This window comes from Heptranchias perlo, unplaced genomic scaffold (assembly GCF_035084215.1).
Source record: "Heptranchias perlo isolate sHepPer1 unplaced genomic scaffold, sHepPer1.hap1 HAP1_SCAFFOLD_59, whole genome shotgun sequence".
Classification (NCBI taxonomy): Eukaryota; Metazoa; Chordata; class Chondrichthyes; order Hexanchiformes; family Hexanchidae; genus Heptranchias; species Heptranchias perlo.
The window spans coordinates 2341451-2347062 of record NW_027139612.1 but is presented as its reverse complement, the minus strand read 5'-3'; the positions used below and the strand labels follow the sequence as shown (position 1 = coordinate 2347062).

The 5612-nt window shown below is 44.6% G+C and overlaps 1 non-coding gene across 1 annotated transcript; it reads right to left on the bottom strand.

Moving 5' to 3' along the window:
• Positions 1-2670: 2670 nt before the first annotated feature.
• trnag-ucc (transfer RNA glycine (anticodon UCC)) lies at positions 2671-2742 on the bottom strand. Its single transcript has one exon. It is a non-coding gene; the product is annotated as a tRNA-Gly (tRNA).
• Positions 2743-5612: the final 2870 nt, after the last annotated feature.

The window sequence follows — 5612 nt, the reverse complement described above, 5'->3', positions numbered from 1 at the left end:
GTTACTCAAAGGCACTCCCTGCTGGTGAGCAGCGGCAAATGCTCGAGCAAAACAGCCGTGTTCGGGCAGGCACAGAAAGCTTTTAGGTTTGAGAAAGGAAAAGAGGTTTCCTGTCCCTCAGCACCAACATGTTAAGCTGTAGGCTGTCTGCAAAGTAAAGAAAACGGCCTTGAGCTCATTGCTGCTTCCTCCAAAAGCACGTTCGCTAGTTCCAACCAGAAACCTAAGGATGACTTGCTCCACGGATGCTGCCTCACTTGCTGAGGATTTCCAGCATTTTCTCCTTATATTTCACATTTCCAGCATCCGCATTATTTCGCTTTTGATTGGATAAACCTCGTCCTTCTAAACCCCATCACAGAATTATCAGCAAGCGGCGTTTACAATGGTGGATGACCTTACCCAGAATGCAGCGCGCGGTAGAATACGGTCTATCTCCATTCGAAGGGGCGCAATGCGCAGGCGCTGCAAGGGCCGCTGGCCGGAGAAATCAGCACCTTGGAGAGATAGAGGGGTTCCTGTGGCGCGGGGGATTGTGGGCCCTGCGGCCGCCATTAGTCGCAGGTTGTGGGTCAATGTTCTGTTGCCCGCGTCGCCCACAGAACCGTTTCTGGAAATGCAGACTGAGAAATTCAGAGCGGGTTTGATGAACAGACACTGACCGTACAATGTAGAACAAAGTTTCTCAAACTATTTTTCTCGTGACCCAGTGGAAGAAAAACACATCCCCCAGGGATCCCAAACAATAATAACTTCAGACTGGAGTTTTCATCAAATCCCAATAAAGGTCAGTCCATGCTCGCTCTTCACTTCACTTCAAGTAACAACCAAAATTAGACATCGACGTTGCTTGAAAAACATTTTAAATACAGTATAAATACAGTAAAAGAAGATCAGGTTGAGTTTCACTTCCTTAATGTGAGGGGTGGGTCTGTCAGTTGGTCATGATCTCGTTCCAATCTGGATCACAGGATGAAAGTGCTTCAGGCATCTCACGTGCGCTGTGAGTTTCTTTCTCTTGTTTTTAACCTTGTCAAAGTCGAAAATCCCAGTTCGCACATGGAGGTTGTTGTGAACGGCAACAACAGAACAGTAATCATAACAGAGGATATTCTTTGAAAGCACTGATCCAAAAAGATGACAAACTGAATGACTTGTGGCGTGTTTTCAGTGTGCTCACAGGTGAGTCGCACCGGCTCGTTTTCTTGCTCAGGCATCAAGTTTAGCCTAATTTTTGATTCAGGATTTTCGAAAGCAAAAGGATCTTTCACCCAACGCTTTTCCTTCAAATTTTCAAATCCCTCTGCAGGGAAGTGGCGACTAAAATGGTCAGACTGAGCAGCCAGATGTAACTGTGTGACACGTTTCATTTCATTCCCTTTATCTTCATTGATGCTGTCCTCCTCAATGTGCTGTAACAGTGTGAAGCAGTAAATGAGCTCCGCTCCCATTTCTGAGCGTAACTCTTCAAAAACCCTGGAGTTCAGTGAGCTCCCTTTAATGAAAAACCCCTTCTCATTCCAAGCCATTAGAGAGAGTGCGGTGCACAGAACTGAGCACTGAACTCTAAATGATGCCTAACCAGAGCTCTGTCTCACGGTGACATAACTTCCACTGCTTTGTATTCCAATTCCCTTGAGATAAAGATCAAAATTTAATCTCCATTTTAACATTTTTTTGTGATTTAGTTATCACTTTTTGTGATTTCTGTACTTGGACCCCTAAATCGCTCTCTTACCCCCACAGTTCCTAGCTTCTTGCCATTTAGAAAATACACTGATCTATCGTTTTATGGTCCAAAGGGATGACCTCACAGTTCCCCACGTTGAACTCCATCTGCCACAGTTTCACCCACTCACTTAATCTATCAATGTCCCTTTGCAAATTTCTGCTCCCATCTACAATGTTTACTGTGCTACCTAAATTATTGTCGTCAGCACACTTGGAAATAAAGCTCTTTACATAAGAACATAAGAAATAGCAGCAGAATAGGCCATATGGCCCATCGAGCCTGCTCCGCCATTCAATAAGATCATGGCTGATCTTCGACCTCAACTCCACTTTCCCGCCCGATCCCCATATCCCTTGATTCCCCTCGAGTCCAACAATCTATCGATCTCAGCTTTGAATATAACTCAACGACTGAGCATCCACAGCCCTCTGGAGTGTAGAGAATTCCAAAGATTCACAATCCTTTGAGTGAAGAAATGTTTCATCATGTCGGTCCTAAATGGCCGACCCCTTATCTTGAGACAATGAGCTCGAGTTCTTGACTCTCCAGCCAGGGAAATCAGACTCTCAGCATCTACCCTGTCAAGCCGTCTAAGAATTTTATACATTTCAATGCGATCAACTCTCATTCTTCTAAACTCCAACCAATATTGGCCAATTTTGCACAATATTTCCTCATACTACAATTGCAGCAAGACCTCCTTACTCTTATATTCCAACACCCTTCCAATAAAGGCTAACAGATCATTTCCCTTCCTCACTCTCATTCGACCCTTGGTAACTCAGTATTTCCAGCATGTTTTTCCTCTTTTCCTTCGATGGGGAAAAGAAATAATTACACTCGATTATGTTTTGGAAACAATATCCAACTGAACTGCATCAAATTCGATTGTAAACTTAAGAGTTTCTGATGGAAATAAACTAATAAGAACACTTAATTGCGATGGCCGGGAATCGAACCCGGGTCAACTGCTTGGAAGGCAGCTATGCTCACCACTATACCACCATCGCTGAAAATAACCAACAATAAAATAGTTCCCAAACATCAGACCCTGAACAGACTGCAGACTGTTGGATTTTGTTCTTCATTTGAACTGGTTTCTGACGGATCCTTTCTCGCTCTGTTGCAGTTCCTGTTTCCGCCCAATCGATTTCGCCAACCCCGAATCAATGGAAATTCCACACCAGCCAGTAATTCTTCACCTTATATCGGACTGAAGAGATAGTCGATCCCTGCAATACTTGACCAGCTGGAAATCCATTTTACCACAGCTCACATCAGCCATTGAGTAAAGTTAAATAATTCCATTAAATCATTACAGAGACCTGAATACCAACTGGGCAGGAATGGCAGCTTAATATTCAAGTCTATAAGTTCTTTAGAAAGGACAGGGAAACAGGGAATGGAGGAGGAGCAGCAATATTATTAAAGGACAATATTACAGCAGTTCAAATATAGAATATCAGTGAGGGTGAGCGGGCAGTGTAAACACTCTGAGCATCACACGTGCCCCCACTGTACTCCCCCAGAAGGTATAAGAAGGGCGAGTGCGGGAGGATTTCTTCATTCTTTGTGAAAGTGTTTGTGAGATTGTGGAAATGCCTGGAAGAGGAAAAACCGGCGGTAAAGCTCGGGCCAAGGCCAACTCGAGCTCATCCCGGGGCGGTCTGCAGTTCCCTGTGGGCCGTGTTCACAGGTTCCTGCGAAAGGGGAACTATGCTGAACGTGTGGGTGCCGGAGCTCCGGTCTATCTGGCTGTTGTGCTCGAGTATCTGACGGCTGGCCGCCAACGAGGCCCGGGACAACAAGAAGACCCTCCTCATCCACAGACACCTGCAGCTGGCCATCCGCAAGGATGAGGAGCTCAACAAGTTGCTGCGAGGGGTGACCATCGCCCAGGGCCGGGTGCTGCCTAATATTCAGGCCGAAGAAAAGCTCTGGGAGCACCAAACATAGAAACATAGAAAATAGGAGCAAGAGTTGGCCATTCAGCCCTTCGGGTCTGCTCCGCCATTCAAAATGATCATAGCTGATCGCCTAACTAAGTACACTGTTCCCGATTTTTCCTCATATCCCTTGATCCCTTTAGCATTGAGAAATATACCTATCTCCTTCTTGAATACATCTAATTACTTGGCCTCCACTGCATTGTGTGGTAGAGAATTCCACAGGTTCACCACCCTCTGAGAGAAGAAATTTCTCCTCATCTCGGTTCTCAATGGCGCACCCCGTATCCTGAGACTGTGACCCCTGGTTCTGGACTCCCCAGTCTTCGGGAACATCTTCCCTCATCCTGTCGGTCTAGTCCCGTTATAATTTTATATGTTTCGATGAGATCATCTCTCATTCTTCTAAACTCGAGTGAATATAGGCCAAGTCGACCGAATCTCTCCTCATACGTCAGTCCTGCATCCCACGAATCAGTTTGGTAAACCTTCTTTGCACTCCCTCCATGGCAAGGACATCCTTCCTCAGATAAGGAGACCAAAACTGCACAAAATACTCCAGATGTGGTCTCACCAAGGCCCTGTAAAACTGCAATAAGACATCCCTGCTCCTGTACTCAAATCCTCTTGCAATGAAGGCCAACATACCATTCGCCTTCCTAACTGCTTGCTGCACCTGAATGCTCGCTTTCAGCGACTGGTGTACAAGGACATCCGGGTCTCGTTACACCTCCCCTTTTCCCAATCTATCATCATTCAAATAATAATCTGCCTTTCTGTTTTTAGAACCAAAGTGGATAACCTCACATTTATCCACGTTATACTGCATCTGCCATGTTCTTGCCCACTCACCCAACTTATCTAAATCACATTGCAGCCTCTTTGCATCCTCCTCACAGCTTGCATTCCACCCCAGCTTTGTCTCGTCTGCATACTTGGAAATGTTACATTCAGTTCCCTCATCCAAATCATTGATATATATTGTGAATATCTGGGGCCTAAGCACTGATCCCTGCGGTACCCCACTAGTCACTGCTGCCACCCGGAAAAAGACTCGCTTATTCCTACTCTCTGTTTCCTGCCTGTCAACCAATTCTCAATCCGTGCCAGTATATTCCCCCCAATCCCATGTGCTTTAATTTTGCACACTAACCTCTTGTGTAGGACCTTATCAAAAGCCTTCTGAAAATCCAAATACACCACATCAACTGGTTCTCCCCGATCTAGTCTACTAGTTACATCCTCAAAAAGCTCCAGATGATTTGTTAAACATGATTTCCCTTTCATAAACCCATGCTGACTTTGTCCAATCCCGTTAATGCCCTCCAAGTGTTTTGTTATCACATCCTTTATAATGGACTCTGCATTTTCCCCACTACTGATGTTAGGCTAACTGGTCTGTAATTCCCTGTTTTTTCTCTCCCTCCTTTTTTAAATAGTGGGGTTACATTTGTCACACTCCGATCTGTAGGAATTGTTCCAGAGTCTATAGAATTTTGGAAGATGATCACCAATGCATCCACTATTTCTGGGGCCACTTCCTTTAGTACTCTCGGATGAAGATTATCATGCCCTGGTGATTTGTCAGCCTTTAGCCTCATTAATTTCCCGAGCACTATTTCTTTATTAATATTGGTTTGCTTCAGTTCCTCCGTCTCACTACACCCTTGGTTTCCTATCATTTCTGGCAGGTTATTTGTGTCCTCCTTTGTGAAAACAGAACCAAAGTATGTGTTTAATTGTTCTGCCATTTCTTTGTTCCCCATTATAATTTCCCCCATTTCTGACTGTAAGGGACCTATATTTGTCTTCACTAATCTTTTTCTCTTGACATATTTATAGAAGCTTTTACAGTCAGTTTTTATGTTCCCTGTTAGTTTACTCTCATACTCTATTTTTCCCCTCTTAATCAATCTCTTTGTTCTCCTTTGCTG